The sequence below is a fragment of the Sminthopsis crassicaudata genome, chromosome 3 (genome assembly GCF_048593235.1).
Source record: "Sminthopsis crassicaudata isolate SCR6 chromosome 3, ASM4859323v1, whole genome shotgun sequence".
NCBI classification, from domain to species: domain Eukaryota; kingdom Metazoa; phylum Chordata; class Mammalia; order Dasyuromorphia; family Dasyuridae; genus Sminthopsis; species Sminthopsis crassicaudata.
The window spans coordinates 210550027-210571294 of record NC_133619.1 but is presented as its reverse complement, the minus strand read 5'-3'; the positions used below and the strand labels follow the sequence as shown (position 1 = coordinate 210571294).

The following is a 21268-nucleotide window of genomic DNA, read 5'->3' as shown; positions in this document are numbered from 1 at the left end:
GCAGAATGTCTCTCCCATCCCAAGCTATCAGAATCTTTTATCAAGATGCTGTCTCCACTGATTATTTCATCTCTCTAGAGACCTACTCCAATAGTCTGATTGCTCTTGCCTCTATTTCAGTCTTCCTGATTTACTGTTCATGAGGTAACAAACACCCACCCTCTATTGTTGAGGTAGACTACAGCTCAATTTCCTGGGACTTGATTGATGCTGTCTGGAGCTCAAATGCTCAGTTGGATATTTGAATTATAAATATCTCCGCGGAATAGAGACAAAAATTAAAAGTTTTTGTCATCTCTCTCTCTCTTTCTCTCTTCTCTCTCTCTCTCTCTCTCTCTCTCTCTCTCTCTCTCTCTCTCTCTCTCTCTCTCTCTCTCTCTCTCTTCTCTTTCTCTCTCTCTCTCAGGGACACCTAAAGGGAATGAAAGCTGTAGATTTGGGGTCTGGTTACTGCCTCTCAATAAACTCCACTGAACAGATTAACTAATCTATCCCCACCCACCTTGACAGGGCTCCCACACCCACCAAAGCAAACAAAGCACACCCTTTGAAGCAAACAGCCCTTGACAGGGCTCCCACACCCACCAAAGCACACCCTTTGAAGCAAACAAGGTTGGGAAAGAGCAATAAAATTCAAACTTAGCCTGGGTTTCTGTGAATGTCATCCATACTTCGGTAGGATTTATTTCTAAAAGTTTAACTGCTAACTTCTTGAATTCTCTTATGTGGAATTAGACATTCTGTATATGATTGTATTTGCATTGAGTATTTTAAAAGCAAACATGTTCACTTATGAAACATCTACTTGGATATGAACTTATTGGGACAAATTCCTTACTGCTATCAATATAAGGTTATGATAAATATTTGTTTAGAATTTATGTTCTTGCATTTTTTTCCTTCTGTAACAGATTTCTAAGATCAGAGCAATAGTCAATAGAAATTGTTAATGCAATTCAATTATGTCATACCTTGCTGTTTCCAGCCTGATTATATGTAATCATTGTATGCTAAATGCTTGGGCAAATAAGTATTTAGCCTGGTCATCTGTCTGTTATTGGACAACTAATAGAGATCTGTAAGACCAAAAATGATTTCTAATACCTGTTGGTTTCCCTTTATCTTGCTAACCTGAGATTCTCAGTTCTTCTCTTCTCGGGCCAACTTCTGCCTCCAGACACACAGAAGCAGAGGTGCCCTTTTAATGTAAATCTCTTGACTAAACTTAAGCCTTAGAAGAACCCAATCTCTGTCCTGAATTCGAGCAGGAGGAACTGCCTTCTCACCACCATAGCAAACACCACAAGGGTTGAACTGGCCCCCAGCATTCTGCTCCCCAGTAGGAATTTGAGGTCTGGCCCTGTTTCCCTTTTATCTCAGCACAGACCGAACACCTCAGGGGCCGGTAAGCTGGGTAGGCTATGCTGATACTGTGCACCCCCTCTGTCTCCTTTCACCCCTCCTCCATAAAGAGTAGAGAAACTAGGAAGGAAAAGATTCCGGATCTGCTTATTGAGAGACCAACTCTATTATTTTAAAGAAAAACAGCACACAGATTTTCCAACATTTCCAAGACCTTAAACTGTATTCTTATCTTGATCTGCAGCCCTGGCAACTGGGGATATACCCATCCCTAGGCCCTGCCTTACAAAAGAGCAGTGGTTCATTCAATCTACTAGATATCAAAGTGGGAAAATATTTTTAAAGTTAAAGGTTCTGATAAAGGTCTCATTTCCAAAATATATAGAGAACTGACCCTAATTTATAAGAAATCAAACCATTCTCCAATTGATAAATGGCCAAAGGATATGAACAGACAGTTCTCAGATGATGAAATTGAAACTATATCCACTCATATGAAAGTGTTCCAAATCACTACTGATCAGAGAATGTAAATTCTCTGAGATACCACTACACACCTGTCAGATTGGCTAAGATGATGAATGTTGGAGAGGATGTGGGAAAACTGGGACACTAATACATTGTTGGTGGAGTTGTGAAAGAATCCAACCATTCTGACAGCAATTTGGAACTATGCCCAAAAAGGTATCAAACTGTGCATACCCTTTGATCCAGCATTGCTGCTATTGGGCTTATATCCCAAAGAAATACTGAGGAGGGGAAAGGGACCTGTATGTGCCAAAATGTTTGTGGCCGCTCTTTTCGTAGTGGCCAGAAACTGGAAGATGAATGAATGTCCATCAACTGGAGAATGGTTGGATAAATTATGGTATAAGAGGTTATGGAATATTATTGCTCTGGAAGAAATGACCAGCAGGAGGAATACAGAGAGGCTTGGAGAGACTTACATCAACTGATGCTGAGTGAAATGAATAGAACCAGAAGATCGCTATACACTTCTGTTGTATGAAGATGTATTCTGAAGGAAGTGGATATCTTCAACATGGAGAAGATCCAACTCACTTCCAGTTGATCAATGATGGACAGAGACAACCACAACCAGAGAAGGAACACTGGGAAGTGAATGTAAATTGTTAGCACTACTGTCTATCTACCCAGGTTACTTATACCTTCGGAATCTAATACTTAACGTGCAATAAGAAAATTGGATTTACACACATATATTGTATCTAGGTTATATTGTAACACATGTAAAATGTATGGGATTGCCTGTCATCTAGGGGAGGGAGTAGAGGGAGGGAGGGGATAATTTGGAAAAAATTAACACAAGGGATAATGTTATAAAAATAAATTACTCATGCATATATACTGTCAAAAATTTTTATAAATAAAATTAAAAAATAAAATAAAATAAAATGCAAAAACAAACAAAACAAAACAAAACAAAAAAAGGAGAAATACAACCTGGGATGATCCCTAGGAAAGAAGGGCAAGTACCAAGGGAGTATTTGGTAGCTCAGAGGGAAGGGATCAATGAGGAGCCAGATAGAAGGTACCTGGCAGGTCAGACCTAATCTAAATATTTGCTAATCAGTATCTCAAAGATTGTTAAAAATGTCCATGGTTTGGAGGGATACACAATGGAGACTAATAAAGAATCTGCTCTTACAATCATGTTATACAAACAGGATAATCTGGGACTTGATTAGGCCTCATAATAATCAGATGTGCTTCCACCTGATCAATCAAGAGAGTAAGCTCAAAAGTGCATATTAGTATTGTATTTAATCTCAGTAACTCTAGTAAGATCCTGCTGGTTTTGAAATTCTATGGTTCGATTGCCTGCTATTTAGCTTTTTTATTTTTTTTAAACTTAATCTTTCCATATAAAAATATTTATGTTCTCTTCATCCTATATACATGAGGGAGAGGCAGATATACAGAGACAGAGAAAGAATAAGAGAGAGGAGAATCTCTTATACACACAATAAAAAAGAAAACTCTTGTAATATGCTTATTCAGGTAAATATTCTTAATCAATTTAGAATCATGATGAAAGTTTTTAAGCCATATAAAATTGTTCAATTTTGCAATGGTATCATATAAATTATTTTGCTGGTTCTGCTCATTTCACTCTATGAAAACTTATGAATTCTTCCCAGATTTCTCTGCAAATGCCTATTTCATAATTTCTTGTAACAAAATTGGATTTCATTTCATTCAAATATCATTGCTTGTTTAGCAATTCTTCAAATGATGGTCACACTTTTGGCGTCCAGTTCTTTCCTACCACAAAAGAATAGCTCGAAATATTTTTGTGCACATAGAGCCTGATTCCCTTTCAATCTTAATAGATTGACTTACCCTAAGTTCTGACCATGGTGCCTGAAATCTATGACAAAACAGATATCCTTTGACATGGTACTGAAGTGAAAGATATTTTCCTTCCATCTTCCTAGTCTATGAAAGTAAGATAATTGGGAAAAAAACAGATCACTGACTTTAACAGGAACAATTCACGTGTGGAGTCAAAGTTGAGAAAACACAAGATTTAGCAGCTTCTACATTAAAGAATTAGAGTGCTTGAAATAGACAGGCATAATGGTCAGATGCCTTATTGCCAGTAAGTGCATAATAAAACAATCTTTCCCAACACTTAATTGTCTACCCAAGAAAAATGACTTATGTGCACCCTCATCCTATCCTCCTTATTTCTTCTAGCTTTATTTATAGTAAGTTTGTAGGCATGGTTCATTTCTTTTAGTAGAGTGTTTAGTAGAGCACTGAATGATGCTCTCACATTTAAGTGTCTAAAACTGGCAGAATTCATAACGTCCCCCAGTTTTTCACTTGGTACTGTTTTCCATTGTCATGGTGTTTACATCTAGTGGCCAGGCTGCTTTTGATAAACTCTCTTTAGTCAGCTGTCTTGGTCTCAAATTCAGTTACTAGAAGTATACTTTCTAAGACAGTAGAACTTCATAGCTTTTATGATTTGACTATAGTATTTTTGAGATCAGGGCCTTTTTGTCTTTCTGTCCTAGTATCTAATTTTGAATAAATCTTAACAAATACATGTAGCTTACCTTGTTGGAGGATATTTAATCAGTGTTTGTTGATTGAATTAGGAAACATTATCTTAGTTTTATACCAAGATGAAGCATTAGAAATACATTTTGATGGAAGCAGGCCACTGTAATTTGATTCAAGCATTCACTCAAAAGCATCCAATTCCTTCTTTTGTTTCTATATAAAACCTCTAGATGCAGGTATAGATGTGCCTTTATTAGAAAAAGGCCTGATGTTAATGTATAACTTACCAGACAAATTTGAAACAATAGCAAAGCTGTATAAAATATCTTAAAATTTTTTTCTTATCATTCCAGCCATCTCAAATAGTTCCCAAATTGTTAGGCTTTTCAATTTTTTTCAGAAGCCGGGATATAAATTTTAAAATTAGAGAAATCTTTATCTTTTTTAAGGCCAAAACTGTTTCTTTACCTTGAGCATTTCCAATAGTTTTGAATTCAAATTACAAATGAAATGAAAGCAGTATTTAAGTTTTAGAATTGAGAACTCAATGCAAGTTGAGTTAGGCGTGTATGTGTGTGTGTATGTGTGTGTGTGTGTGTGTGTGTGTGTGTGTGTGTGTGTGTATAAATGAGGACAGAGTCAAAAACTGTAACATTTTCATTTTAAGTTATAAAATATGATACATTGCATCACATAATCACATGTTGAAATAAAAATCTCTTCTTCTAATATTTTATTATTTAAAGCAAGGGATGTAGGTTTTAAAAACATCATAATGTATCTTTTAATTTCCAGAAGGAAATTAATTTGGAGTTTAAACAAAAATCACATATTTACAATGAAATTTCTCTTCATGACATCTTCTTTAGATATTTGCATGTAGTACATATATTAATCACAATTCCATTTAAAGTTCCTATGTCTCTATAGCATGTTTCTAAAGTAAATTCTATGCCTGGTGGTAGAGAAAAACAAAGCACATATACATTAAGTTATTTCTGTATTAATACTAATTTAAACAAGAGTTTCAGAACATTTTTTAACCAAAAGATTGTTCTTTGCCAGAGAAGCTGACAAATAATCATTATTTTTTATATCTTCCTTCTCATCAGTGCCTATCAAAAAGCAATAAGTTGCAAGCATAAAAATTAAAGACAGAGCTAAAACAAAAAGGATAGTTAGGAAAGAATTTATTTGGTTTGTTATTTGCTGTATCACCAATTAATCCTATGGTCAAAAATTATTGGTCAAGGTATATACTTAGTTGAGTTTTGTATCAGATCTTTTTCTTTATCATGTTGTGACTCTAACCTCATTATGACTTTGTTTCACATATTTTTCATTAGGTTTTTACAAATTAATGTGTGTATGTGTGTGCTTGTCCATATCCATATTTTCATAAGAAAAATCATTAGGTGACGTGTCCAATAATATAACTAATTTATTTTAGAAAATTACTATTCCATTTATGATCTGTCATCTTTCACACAGATTTCTGTTATTCATAAATGTCAAATGCAAAAATCTATAACATTTGTGATGCAATGTATATACTTAATGTATATACTAGGCTATGTTAATTGGTGGTGGTATTGATGAAGTCAGGGTGTCAATTACTAGTTTGAAATAAACATGTGACAAAATCATAATGACCATTTTCTTTGCCAGAAGGGACATTTTCTTAAGAGAGGAGATTACAGACAAAATGGAGAGATAAAATCGTTATGAGAAGTCGTAAATATGAAATAGATTTAAGAAAGCAATAGTGAAAGAAAGGAGTTTGAAAGAATCCATTAAAGGCAACAGGTTAAATCCATGGAAGACTAACCAGAGTTTGTTCTAGTAAGGAAAAAGATGCCATTAAATGGAAACATTATGAGGAGAGAGAGGCAAGTTGTATCATTTAAGTTTCATGTTCAATAATGTTATGATTTATGTCAGCATGTCATTTGTAGTAACATGTAAATATTATGTGACTCCAAAGTCACTATCTTATTGTTTTATATCAAATGTATAATTGTTGCTTATAGGCTTTCATGTAATGCAGAAAAAAAGCAGGCAATAATTAAAAAAATAAAAACCAGCAAATAACAGACAGCTATCCCAAGAGCGACAAAGGCATGAGATATATCAAGTACCACAAAGAAACTGTTTAGTGACAGTGCACTTATTTTAAAGTATAGAGTTCCCTTATAAAAGCATACAAAAGATGAAATATTATAAAATTTTCATTTTCTAACAAAAATAAGTGTGTATATTCAGCTTCATGGACAGTCAGTTGAAAAAAGATTGTATTTCTGCTTTGCCTTATACACACATGCTAAAAAAAAAAAGAACAACAGCTTTGAAATTGGCTCCTTTTAAATACTCTACAATCTTGCTGTTACTGGGTACAATGTATGCTTTTTTCACCCAGCATTATTTCTTGTCAATCTCTCTAGGCCTTGCTAAAATCAGCTTGTTCATCATTTTTATAGAGTAATATTATAGAGTAATATTCCATTACCTTCATATACAACAACTTATTCAGCCATTCCCCAATTGATGGGCATCTAATTTTCCAGTTTTTTTGTTATCACAAAAAGAGCTGCTGTAAACATTTTTGCACATGTGGGTCCTTTTACCTTCTTTATGATTTCCTTGGTATATAGACCCAATAATGTCACTGTTGGGTCAAAGAGTATGCACAGTATTATTGCTCTTTAAAGAATAGTTCCAAATTGCTTTCCAGAATGGTTGGATCATTTCCAATTCCACAAGAATGCTTTAGTGTCCCAGAAGAAGAAAATGAAGTCAAAGTTCCTACATTCAAAGTCTTCAAGAAAAACAAAAAAGTAACCACTCAGAAGGTTAGGCCAAATAGTAAAGGGCCTGAGTTCTTAAAAGTAATTAATTTTCCTCAACCAAAGTTTACAAATGAATGAACTAACTTTGTTTAATGGGTAGGAGAAGGGGGAAGTAGTGGAGGACCGTTTGGGGGCTTGCCAATCATTCCAACTATATAAATCAGCCTTCAATTTCAATCTATTCAATCAATCAATTCAGATGTTCCCCTCTTTCATTATGTCGATGACTATCTGTTACCACTATTTTAAATTACTATTGGGACTTCCAGCCAAGATGGCAGAGAGAACACACACATCTTCTTAAGCTCCGTGTTTTCTCTCAGAATAATTTATCTCATGACAAGCCTCGGAATTACTGCTTGACTGAAAAAACCCACAAATAATACCCAAGAGGAGATATCTTCGAAAGTCACCAAAAAAGGTGTGTTTTTGCTTGTGGGAGGGGATGGTTTTAGATCGGGCACAAACTGAGGGCAAGAAGCTGCAGCACAGCAGAATAAGGCAGGCAGCTCACAGCCAAGGAGACCTGAGGGGGGAGAGGTGTGATCTCAGCTGTTTCTTTGGAGAGAGCTTTAATACAGTATTGGCTAGTAGACAAGCAGAGAAACTAAAAACACAGGGGGTAAAAACTATAATCCCAAAAAGCTAGCATCTCTCAGGACCTGGCCACACCCACCCACAGTGACTCAGCACACTCTCAGAGTCTCAGAACCAGACACAGCTAAGCCATTGTTTTCCTGCTAGTGCCTCGCTGCTGCCCCCTAGAGTCTATAGAGGAAGCTTGGTAATACCATCCAGCCCCCTCTCCCCCCCCAAAAAACGACCATTTCTTTTTCTGGCTCGTTTGTTTTCTTTGACTCTTCTTTGACAAAATGAACAAAAAATTAAAGCACACTCTTAACTATTGATAGCTTTTATATGGATAGAGAGCAAACTTTAAACCCTGAGGAGACTGAAACAGATTGTCTCCAGATGAATCCCCAAAGGAGGAAATCATCTGGTCCTCAATGCACAAGATTTTCATAGAAGAAATTAAAAAGGCTCTCACAAGAGAGCTAGAAGAAAAATGGGAAAAGGAAAGGGAAGATTGGCAAGAGGGTCTGTATAAGTCATCTCACTCATTTAAAGATAGAGTGGATAAAAAAATCAAATCCCTAAAAAAATTCGAATTAGTGAATTTGAAAAAGAAAATGGCTCTCTAAAAAATAAAAATTGGCGAAACGGAAAAAAATTCCACAGAAGAAAACAACTCATTTAAAATCTCACATGGACAATTAGAAAAAGATGTAAAAAAGGGAGTGAAGAAAATACTTCATTGAAAATTAGAATCAAGTAACAAGAAATTTGATTTTACACATATGTTGTAGTTAGGATATACTGTAACAGATTTAATATGTATGGGATTGCCTGTCATCTAGGGGAGGGAGTAGAGGGAGGAAGGGGAAAATTTGGAAAAGTGAATATAAGGGATAATGTTGTAAAAAAAAAAAAATTACCCATGCCTATGTACTGTCAAAAAAGTATAATTATAAAATTAATAAAAAAATAAAAAAAATAAAAAATAAAATTACAATCAAGCAAATGGAATTAAATGACTCAAGGAGACACCAAGAATCAGCCAAGCAAAACCAAAAAAATAAAACAATGGAAAAAAATGTCAAATACCTTCTTGGGAAAGAAAACAAGAGACCTGGAAAATAGATCCAGGAGAGATAATCTGAAAATTATTGGACTCCCTTAAAAATGAAAAAAAGAGCCTGTACACTTTTCCAGGAAGGTATCAAAGAGAACTGCCCAGATGTTTTAGAAACAGAGGGTAAAATAAAAATTGAAAGAACTCATCGATCACCTACTGAAAGGGACCCTAAAATCAAAACACCAAGAAAGATAGTGGCCAAATTCCAGAACCATCAGATGAAGGAAAAAATACTGCAAGCTGCTAGAAAACATCAATTCAAATATGAAAGAGCCACAATAAGGATTACCCAGGATCTAGCAGCATCCACATTGAAGGATCAAAGGGCCTGGAATATGATATTCTGAAAGGCTAAAGAACTTGGTATGCAGCCAAAAATAACTTACCAGGCAAAAATGAGCATCGTCTTCCAGGAAAGAAGATGGACATTCAACAAAATAAGTGAATTTCATCTATGCTTAATGAAAAAACCAGATCTAAACAAAAAAGTTTGGTCTACAAATATAGAACTCAAGAGAAACCTAAAAAGGTAAAAAGAAATCTTGGGAAATATATTTCTGCTATAAAGATATATAAAGAGCACATGTATACATTGTTCTAGAAACTAGAGGTGGAAAGGAAATTGTACCCAGAAAAGGGTAAAGTGGGGGTACTACATCTCATGAAGAGGCAAAGAAAACCTTTTATACATGAGAGAGAGAATGAAGGGGGATGAACATAGTATGTATCGTACTGCCATCAGAATTGGCTTAAAGAGAAAAACATTAGAAATATTTGATTTATGGTGAAACTTCTCCCACCTCATTGAAAAGTAGGAAGTGAAAAGTGAAAAGGCAAGAAGTAAGCTAAATGGAAGGGAATACAGAAATGATGAGGAAAAGGGATAAGATAAGGGGAGGAATTCTTAAGGTGGGGGGAGGGATAGTAAAAGGGGGGGCTGTGAGAAACAAGTGGTGCTCACATGTTTAATACTGGCAAGGCGGGGAGGGGGAAGGAAAAGAGAAAAGCATAAGCAGGGGTTAACATGATGGCAAGTAATACAGAATTAGTCATTTCAATCATAAATGTGAATGGGGCAAACTCCCCCATAAAGAGGAAGCAGTTAGCAGACTGGATTAAAAGCCAGAACCCTACAATATGTTGTTTGCAGGAAACACACCTAAAGCAGGATGATACTTACAGAATAAAAGTAAAAGGTTAGAGTAGAATCTATTATGCTTCAGGTGAAATTAAAAAAAAAAATAAAAAAAAAAGGGGAGGTAGCCATCCTAATCTCAGATCAAGCAAAAGCAAACATTCATCTAATTAAAAGAGATAAGGAAGGCCATTATATCTTGCTAAAGGGTAGCATAGATAATGAAGCAATATCAATATTAAACATTTCTTAAAAGAGAAATTAAGAGAGCTGCAAGAAGAAATACACAGCAAAACTATAACAGTAGGAGATCTCAACCTTGCACTCTCAGAATTAGATAAATCAAACCATAAAATAAATAAGAAAGAAGTCAAAGAGGTAAATAGAATACTAGAAAAGTTTGATATGATAGATCTTTGGAGAAAACTAAATGGAGACAGAAAGGAGTACACTTTCTTCTCAGCAGTTCATGAAACCTATACAAAAATTGACCATTTATTAGGACATAAAAACCTCAAAATCAAATGCAGTAAAGCAGAAATAGTAAAAGCATCCTTTTCAGACCACGATGCAATGAAAATTATATTCAATAAAAAGCCAGATGAAAATAGACCAAAAAAATGGAAACTAAATAATCTTATACTAAAGAATGATTGGGTGAAACAGAAAATCATACACATAATTAATAACTTCACCCAAGAAAATGACAATAATGAGACGTCATACCAGAATGTGTGGGATACAGCCAAAGCAATAATAAGAGGAAATTTCATTTCTCTAGAGGTCTACTTGAATAAAATAGAGAAAGAGAAAGTCAAATGAATTGGGCTTGCAACTAAAAATGCTAGAAAAGGAACAAATTTAACCCCCCCCCCCAGTCAAACACTAAACTTGAAATTCTAAAAATAAAAGGAGAGATCAATAAAATTGAAAGTAAAAAACAACTATTGAATTAATGAATAAAACTAAGAGTTGGTTCTATGAAAAAACCAACAAAATGGACAAACCCTTAGTAAATCTGATTTTAAAAAGGAAAGAAGAAAATCAAATTCTTAGTCTTAAAAATGAAAAGGGAGAACTTGCCACTAATGAAGAGGAAATTAGAACAATAATTAGAAGTTACTTTGCCCATCTTTATGCCAATAAATTCAATAAATGAAATGGAAGAATACTTTCCAATATATAGCTTGCCCAGATTAATAGAGGAAGAAGGAAATAGTCTAAACAGTCCGATTTTAGAAAAAGAAATAGAACGAGCTATTAACCAACTCCCTAAGAAAAAATCCCCAGGATCAGATGGATTTACACGTGAATTCTACTAAACATTTAAAGAACAATTAACTCCAATGCTATATAAAATATCTGAAAAAATGGGGATTGAGGGATTCCTACCACATTCTTTTTATGGCACAGACATGGTACTGATACCTACACCAGGTGGGTTGAAAACAGAGAAAGAAAATTATAGAGCAATCTCCCTAATGAATATTGATGTTAAAATCTTAAATAAAATATTCACAAAAAGATCACAAAAAGTCATCCCTAGGATAATACAATATGACCAAGTAGGATTTATGCCAGGAATGCAGGGCTTGTTCAATATTAGGAAAACTATTAGAATAATTGACTGTATCAATAACCAAATTAACAAAAACCATAGGATCATCTCAACAGATGCAGAAAAAGCATTTGATAAAATCCAACATCCATTCCTACTAAAAACATTTAACAGTATAGGAATAAATGGACTATTCCTTAAAATAATCAGGAGCATACATTTAAAACCATCAGTAAACATTACATATAATGGCAATAAATTGGAATCTTTCCCAGTAAGATCAGGAGTGAAACAAGGTTGCCCACTATTACCATTACTATTCAATATTGTACTAGAAATGCTAGCCTCGGCAATAAGAGTTGAAAAAGAGATTAAAGGAATTAGTGTAGTTAATGAGGAAACCAAACTCTCACTCTTTGTAGATGATATGATGGTATACTTAGAGAATCGCAGAGATTCTACTAAAAAGCTATTAGAAATAATTCATAACTTTAACAAAGTTGCAGGATACTGTACTGTTCTGTTGTCTCTAGATCGTAATCATTCTCTGGGGACAGATTTCACTGAAATTCTACTTTAGCTCTTTAACAAAGTTTCCTTGTTACTTACCCTTATTTCTGGGTCAGAGATTTCACTGAAATCTGGATCAAAGGCTTTTACACTGGAATCAGGATTGTGTCTGTCCTTGTTTGGGCGCCAAATTGTAAAATTCAGGCTAGCTCCCTGAAGGGTTCAGAATCTGCCAGAGTCAAGATAAGCAAAAGTCTCAGCCCCATGTTGGGCGCCAAATTGTAATGTTCTCTTGTCATATGACAATGAGCGTAATCATTTTCTGGGGGCAGATCTCTTGGGAAGCTTCTGGAGCCAGCCTTAGTTTTAATTCCAGTACCAGTAATCCCCAAAATTCAGCCAGGAGTTAAAACCCTTTTCCTATATTGTGTCCTTCAAAGTCTTGAATTTTTTCCTGTCAGAATGTCTCCAGCCAGTTTCAATCTCTAGCTCCCTCAGAATCCAAAGCCTCCAGGAAACACGAAGGTAGATGTGGGAATGAATCAGACTCTGCCTCCAAGAGAGTGGGATTATGGATTTCCCAGAAGTCAATCCTAGATGTGAATCTCCTGGAAGTTCATGAGCAGACTTTTCCTTTAGACTTGTGAATCTGCTGGACTTTCAAATCCATGGGAAGTCTTCTCCTTGACCCAATCCAGATTGACCCCTTCCAGACTCAATGTTGGCTCTTTATATCCTCCCAGAGAATGGGCTTGTGGGTACTCCATGGGCTTGGAGCAAGCTCTTTTGAAGGTGTTAACTCCTTTAAAGGTGTAAACTCCTTTCAGAAGTCTAAAGGTATAACTCCTTTTAAAGGTGTGAACTAAGCACATTACCTGGTCTCAAGTTCTGGCCCATAACACTACTGATAGTGTCTATTCCACATTTTTATTTAATTAGAACTATGAAATAGAACATTGATATAGCAACCCAGAAAGAAGGAAACTTTTTGACCAACATAGATTGCTAAGTGCTCTGCAATGATAATTTTTTCCAGACTAGATGAAATGCAGAGTAATATATGGCATACTTTATATGGCATGCTTACAAATTCTACAGTAGTAAAAAATTAAAAAACAAACAAAAACTAAAATTTCTTTTTAAAAGTTCCAATATTGATATTTTGTAAAAGCTAATCTAATTGATAAATTTACAACATTTATTGACATTGAGAGTTATATAGTTAGATTATATATGACTTCTCAAATTGCAGTGCCTGACAGTCTCTTTGTAATGACTTTTATTTATAAAGACTTGAATTTTTCATAAAAATAAAGTTATTCATAAAATTATTGGCAAAGACAGAATGAGGTATGGGCAGGTAACTGAGACATTGTTGCTCTTTGAATAGTGTTTCCAGAGACAGTTATTGAAATACACATACTTACTGATAAATTTCCTTCTTTATCTTGTTTATTTGCAAACCTAGAAAACAAAATTAAAAAGTGGAGGTATACAATAACAATAATAATAGTTATTCAAAAGTCAAGGCATTCAAATATATATATATATATATATATATATATATATATATATATATATGGAGAAAGAGAGAGAGAGAGATGTGTATTTACATATACATATATGTAAATATTTTTCCAGTAAGTATTGATTTTAGAAAATTCTATAAGATTTATTTTGCTCTCAGAAAGGCCTGGAGAGACTTACATGAACTGATGCTGAGTGAAATGAGTAAGACCAGGAGATCATTTCAATAAAAACATATAATTAAAAATATATGACTCAAAACTCACTTCAAAGTAAGTTACTCAGTAAGATCTCCCTAATTTTTCTGAAATTTGACTTAGTTCCATCTTCCTAGTCCCATTTAAGACAAAGTAGAATACCTGGGCTCTTCTCCCCCTAAAATCATTTTAGTAGAATCTGTTAAGTACCTACAATTCCAAATTACAATTCTCTGACACTTTATCAAGTGCAACTTCATGGTATATTAACATGATTTTTATACTTTTTTGAAATCCATGAATCTCCAACATCTTTGATTTCCTGCTTTTCAAAGTGATCCAACATGACTTTGCAAATTTGTTTCCTAAGTTTCCTTTCTGATTCTACTTCAAGCTATGATAGTGAAACAAAAAAAAAATAATAATAATAATGTAGACTACAGGTATTTCAAATTTATTAAGCATAGGCCCAAAATACTGTGAATTTTTCCAACAAATAATAATTTAAACTGCTAGCAATTTTTGAAAATAGAATTGCAATATATTAAGCTTCAAAAGCACAGAATTAAAATGCTCCATAGTACCAAGTGGTTAACAAAATTGAAATGACCTTTTGTTGTTAGGATGGATTCCCTAACACAAGATGAGACTATTGCAGGACTTCAAAACTCGCAGGAATTATTGTATTCCTGGCACATGAACTAATGGACAATGGACTCCTTTTGGACTATTTCTAGGACTTATGTATATGTACAACTCCTCGTGTGTTATGTTACTATGTGCTTATGTAATTTATGTAATTATATGTAATACCTCCCATATTGATAGATTTATGTATACCTGTTTGAAGTGAGCCCCTTCAGAAACCCACTAATCTGATTTGATTTCCCATTTCCTTTGATGTTTTCACCTCCTTGAGAAGTCAGGGAGGTCATGACCACCTTTTGTTCTAAATCAAAAGAAAGGGGGATATGTTAGGATTCTTACAAGGTGTTGAGTCGGTTGTTTAACTTAGCATGGTACTTAACAGTTCTCTAGTTCAGAGTTCAGACCTTTCACACCTTTAAAAGAGCATATAAAAGGACAAGCCCACTCATGGACTTCCAGGAGATTCACAAGCCCACTCTCTGGAAGGAGAAATCAAGAGTCATTGCAACTTCCACCTTTGTGCTGGTTGGAGACATTTTGTCAAGAGCTCTTGGGGAACCAAGGAGAGCGCTAAGCCTCTAAGAAAGCTAATGGGGCCCAGGAAAAGATTCAGGATTTTGAAGGACACAATAAAGGATTTGTACTTTAACTCCTGACTGCATTTGAAGTGATTATTGAAACTGAACTGAAGCCAAGGCTGCTTCCAGAAGCTCCCCAAGAAACAAGCTCACAGAGAACGATTACAATTTAGAGAAGAGAACATGACATATTGTAGTACTAGGGGCAATAGATTGAGATTCTGATTCTATTCATGACTCTTTGACACTACTGTAAGACATACAATTAACATGCAATGTAATTTCTGAGACTGTTTTATTTGTAACAAGTGAAGTCTTAATATCTGCCCTGCCCACTTCACTGGGCTCAGAGATAATAAGTGACCTTAAGATTTAAAGCTAGAGAGATTATCAGAGATCATTTGGCCAACTCATCTAATTTTTGTTGAAGAAACTGAAGCCTCAGGAAGTAACTTAACTGACTTAACCATGTTCACACAGGTTAGTTAACAGTAGCTGTGCTAGACACTAATATCACTGTGAATTTGTATTATACTTCTTAAGAATTCACTCACCACTAAAATACCATCCTCCAAAGAAGCCAATAGGAAAGAAAATTGAAAAAAAAAATAAGGAAAATCCTCATTAAAGTTCCTTTAGAAACTCAGGTTAAATCCAGTAGGAAGGAGGCAGCTAGGTGGCACAGTGGATAGAGCACCAGCCTTGAATTCAGGAGGACCCGAGTTCAAATCTGGTCTCAGACATTTAACACTTCCTAGCTGTGTGACCCTGGGCAAGTCACAACCCCAGCCTCAGAAACAAAATTTAAAAATAATAAAAAAAAATAAATCCAGTGGGAAGTTGATATAATGGATGAGATGATGTAATTACCCTTAAAACACTGCCTCAACTACTACTGTTGAAAATATGCCAATTTCAGGGAGATACAAGGATAAAAATAATAAATGCCAAGCATTAATACAGGGTTTTATAATTTACAGAGTGATTTACATATCTAATTGCAATAACTCTGTGAAGTAGATGATATTACTATTCCAATGTAAAAATGAAAAAATGGAGGCAACGAAAGGCATAAGTAGTTTGTGGAGGGTCACAGGTAGAATCTTCTTATCTCCATATCCCGAGCTCTGTGCTCACCTCTGCCCAGTAAAGGAAGGGCTATCAACAGAAATAGAGTCATGGTGGAAACCACATTTGCAAACTGAGATGGGGGAAAAGACCCTTTTCCTTTTGGATTCCAAAGGAGGTTATACAAGGCGCCCAGCCCTACAAACTAAATAGATTCTCTTATTCAGGTGGAGGCACAGTCCTCTGACCAGCTCCACACCACTGACCCCAGATGTCCAGCAAAAAGGAGAGAAAAGTGCTTCAATATCAGTTCTTGATGAGTTCCATGTTGTCAGTTCCCATGGAGTGGCCTTATCTATCATATCAACCGGTTAGGTAGAATTTAGTACACTCTTGGATTTAGCTCTTTTTCTCTGAATATTTTTATCAGGAGGGACACTGATTAGGAGCTCTGGTACCTGACTGACCATAATGTCAGCCACAATTAGTACCATAATGTACCAACCAGGATTGAGACACAGCCCAGATTTTGAGGAGCCTGCCACACTTTGACCTCTGACTATTTGTAAGAAACCTATTTGAAACCTAACTCAAAGTGCCTAAACCAGAAGTCATCTTTTCCAGTCCTCAGCCACTCATGTGCAATGGAATGTCACCAATCAGCAACTACATACCCGAGGGGAGTAAATTGCAGCAGAAAATATAACCCATTAAAGACTAGAGGCTAAGCCAACTGGACACACTGAGTAAATGAATAAATAATCATTGATTTAATACTTTGTGCAAAGGCCTTGTGCTGATGGTGGAATTACAAAGACTACTGCCCTTCTCCAGATGCTCCTGTCTTAATAGAGATATTTTAGAATTTTCAAAATTTGCTACTAGAATGGAAAGGAAATTTGTGTATTTCATAGAAATATTATATTATCTTTCAGGTCTAGCTACTTCAATGTGGTATTTTAAAATATGTCATAAATGATTTATTTTACAACACAGAAAAATAAGGCATTTAGAAATGGGTACCTATTTCATTGATTTATATAAGAGTCCTATAGTGAAAATATTACTTGTAAAGAATTATAACATATAAAATTTGAACTTATTGCTATCTATTACATTTTCATGATTCTGTGCTTTAGTAGGAACCTTGAGACATTTCATCTTTTTTTGTTGGGCAGGGGATTAAAAGGAGAAATATTTCCTCTATGTTTTCAATCATGGAAAAAAACAAACATCAGCACACTCAAATTTTACACTAACAATCTGAAATATATCATGATTCTTAATGAGGCTTAAAAACAACAAAAGTTGAGAGTAAGAGTTAGTTTCACTGGAGGTTTTTATAGAAAATAAAGTCAAAATATGGAAATGTTTTGTGCAACTGCACATGTATAAGCTATATCAAACTTTCTCACTTTTCAATGATGGGGACAGAGGGAGGGAGAAAATTTGGAACTCAAAAACTTTTTAAATAAATTTCCAAAATAGTTTATATCTAATTGGAGAAAAATAAAATTTTTTAAATAAGTAACAACACAGAAAAGAAAAAAGTCAATCAGTTTTATTGGGTATTTGAAATATTCAATGTTATGTTAAATTTTTTTTCAGTTTAAAAGGTCTCTGTCAATATAAGTTCAACATAATGTAACTGCTTCAATATTTCTTTACCACAAGTATTAAAGTTAATTCTCTTCTTTTAAGCAATATCATGAAACTTTTCCCACTGAGTAGAATTATTTTTCTTTAGTTTGAAACAAATTGAATGGTATGGAACATGGAGCACAATGGGTGCTGGGAAAATTGTTGTTAGGTAAATAGCATCATTTCAAGTAAAGAATGTAATATGCTCTTATTTGGATGTCTACTGTATAACTGGCTAAAACCTCATTTCAGATTTGTAAGTGAATTCATTCTTTCCAGTCAACATTAAAAAAATAATTATTTTCTAGGGTTTACATGTAAATATATGTACACACACACACACATACACACACACACACACACACACACACACACACATATATATGTATATTGTAATGTGCTGTTGTCTCCAGAAACTGCCGATTACTCTCTGGTCTAGAGGAGAGACTTCTTCCTCCAGAGATCCACCTCAAGTCTGGTCCAAACAAGATTCTATCTCTCGAGTGCTGCCCTCTTTTATTCTCCCAGAGAATGGGCGTGGGATAACTCAAGGGCTTCTGGGAAAAATTACTTCAACCAATGAACTTGCTCCTCCTAAGCATGCAAGCTCCTCCCCAGGAATTCACAAGTAAAACTCCCAGTAAAGGCCAGAAATAGAGAATTGTCAAGTACCGACTTAGCACTTAGTAAGAACCTAATATCACATTATCTCATTAGCACTTAGTAAGAACCTAACAATATCTATCTATCTATCTATCTATTATAAATAAACAAATATAGTTTTAACCATGTTGGTGTTTAATTATTTCAATCGTATCTGACTCTTTATGACCCCGTTGGGGTGGTCTTGGTAAAGATAATAGAGTAGTTTGCAATTCCTTTTCAAGCTCATTTTACAAATGAGGAACTGAGGCAAAAAATATTAAGTGATTTATCCAGTGATTACATAACTATTAAGTATATGAGGTCTGATTTGAACTCAGGGAAAATGTGTCTTTCTGACTTCAAGCTCAGCACTTTATCCACAGAGCCTAAATCCAAATTTTACACCCACACCCACAACCACCCACCCATCCACCCACACCCACCCATACCCACACCCACACCCACACCCATTACAATCATTTACTTCTTTCTGCATATCTTTATATATCTTTCTGCATCCTGCTTGAGGGATTTTTAAAACAACACAAATATCAAACAAAGTGTACTCATTTAAATCCTATAATTAAGTGTATTAAAGTTTTCAAACTAAAGAGAAAAAAACAGAAACACCACATTTTTATTGCTTTATTGTGTATAAATATCATGGTTTATGAAATACAAATTCAATTATAGGACAAAAAATATAGTATTTATATTTACAAAATCCAATTACATTTACAAAATGCCTTTAAAAATATCTTATTAGTTAGAAGAACGAATTATGAGAAATATTAAAATCTATTAATTCAGTGTTTGTCAGTTTTACTTAATTTTATATACTAGAGTTTTTGCTTGTTTTTTTTTTTTTTTTTTTTTTTATCATTTTCTACAGGATTCCTAGAAATAAATAGATAAGTCATTTGTATTTGGGTTGCATAATAAAAAAATTAAAATGAAATAAAATTGGGAACAAAAGCTTAGATAAGGAATTTATATACATCGTAAAACTATATTTAAACAAAGTAAAATACAAATTCATTTAAAGACAACATGTTTGTGTGCACTAAAAATATACATACATAAATATATAAGCTTAGCTACTAAAATCTTCAAGCTATGTAATTGAATCCATAATTGGATTATGTTGCATTTGGACTATTTTTCAGACTTAGCCTGCTATACAAATGTTATTGAAATAGAAGGTATGCCTTACTAAGTATGGCATACAAAATGTCTGTTGAAATAAATTCATATGCTTCAAGTTCATCATCAGTGCTTGAGGTACACAGTTCTCTATCAATTTCAATTCAATAGAGCAAATGAAATGATCCTTAAAATATGATGCTATCATCTATAATGTCAACATCAGTGTCCAATGTCAATTAAAATGTCAATTTTCAAAATCTTAAAAAATTGTTTTCTATCAGATAACAGTATGTTTCTGCCTCACAAATAAATTATTAAAAAAACTCTACTTATTTTTTAAAATGTGTTTTAGGTTTAAAATGATTTAACTATGGAATTATTCATGTATTCCAGTGAAATATATAACTGAATTGTGTAATCTGTATAATAATAGATATAAAATCATGTGTCATATTTAACTTAAAATATACAATATTGTACTATTTTTTATCTGAAAAATAATTGAATTATTTCTGTGATATATTCATGAAACTGAAAAAATATAGTATTCCACCTAAACTTATTGTTTTTAGAACATCATAGGAGAATTAGAAGATACAATCTTCAGAATCACGGTGACGATTGTGTAGTATAGTATGTCTAAGTGATGGTATACAGTTTCCACAGATATCTATATAAAAAGGAGAGAAAACAAGACATGATTAATTAAGATTTACTACACTTACCCTATGTTTGAAGGGCAAGAGGGTGGTGATAAACTTAATATATTTTCTTAGCTAATTGTACCAAAACAATACAAAAGTTTTAACCACTGGGATAAAATCCTGACTCTATATCTGATATTAAGTTCTCCTTTTGATTCCAGAATGAGCGATTTTTAATGCATGATAATTTAATTTAATTAAATGCATGAATAAATGCAACATTATTTAATGCATAATTACCAATAATCCAAAAACAAATTAAAATTTACTCTAATACTTTTTTCTCTTCAGGCATTCCAAGATCGATTTATAAGCATTTATCATGCCATCTAACATGTCCTAGGCAGGAAAACAAGTAAAAGGAGGAAAAAAATCTGTAAATACAAAGAAACATTTTGAAATCTGTGTTCCTTTTTAAAAGTATACAAGCAAAGCAGAAATAGTCTTTTACTCAACTGACTTTCTATGAAGCCCACTGTAGATTTTTTTTTAAAGAAAATGAAAATTACATAGCATTTCATGTTTTACTTTCTAGAATAAAGGGATTTTATAGTCTAAAATATAACTCATTTACAATAGTTTCTCTAAGGTCCTAGATAATATCTGATGTCTCTGGCTCTCTTCAGATAGCTGTCTTTTGTTTTTATTAATTACTGTTTGCTTTATTTCTTTATGTGCTGACCTATAAGCAACAATTATACATCCTAAATAAATATTAAGATAATGACTTTGGAATCATATAATATTTATATTAAATGATTAAATGATATTTTACTCTGCTGACAGAAATCATATTAGGGAATATGAAGTTTAAATGATACAACTTATAAAAGGTACTAGTAGTTCATCAATATATTAAGTATACATATTGCATGTTCTTTGCTTGTAAAATTGAAAAGTATGGAGAGCCAGTATTGAATAAGTCCATGTACAGGAAGAGTCCAGGTCAGATATTACTTGAGAGCTGCTCTCAG

At 33.9% G+C, this 21268-nt stretch overlaps 2 protein-coding genes across 3 annotated transcripts in view; one reads left to right on the top strand and one right to left on the bottom strand.

Moving 5' to 3' along the window:
* LOC141560987 (uncharacterized) overlaps positions 1 to 21268 on the top strand; it is a 423935-nt gene that overhangs the window by 147013 nt on the left and 255654 nt on the right. The window lies entirely within an intron of this gene.
* LOC141560986 (ADP-ribosylation factor-like protein 13B) overlaps positions 19286 to 21268 on the bottom strand; it is a 102509-nt gene continuing 100526 nt past the window's right edge. The window contains exon 11 of one of the 2 annotated variants that reach the window (XM_074299859.1): positions 19286 to 20260. The gene's annotated coding sequence lies outside the window, so the exon portion shown is untranslated. The remainder of the gene's footprint in view (positions 20261 to 21268) is intronic. The other variant, XM_074299857.1, reaches the window with a different exon arrangement.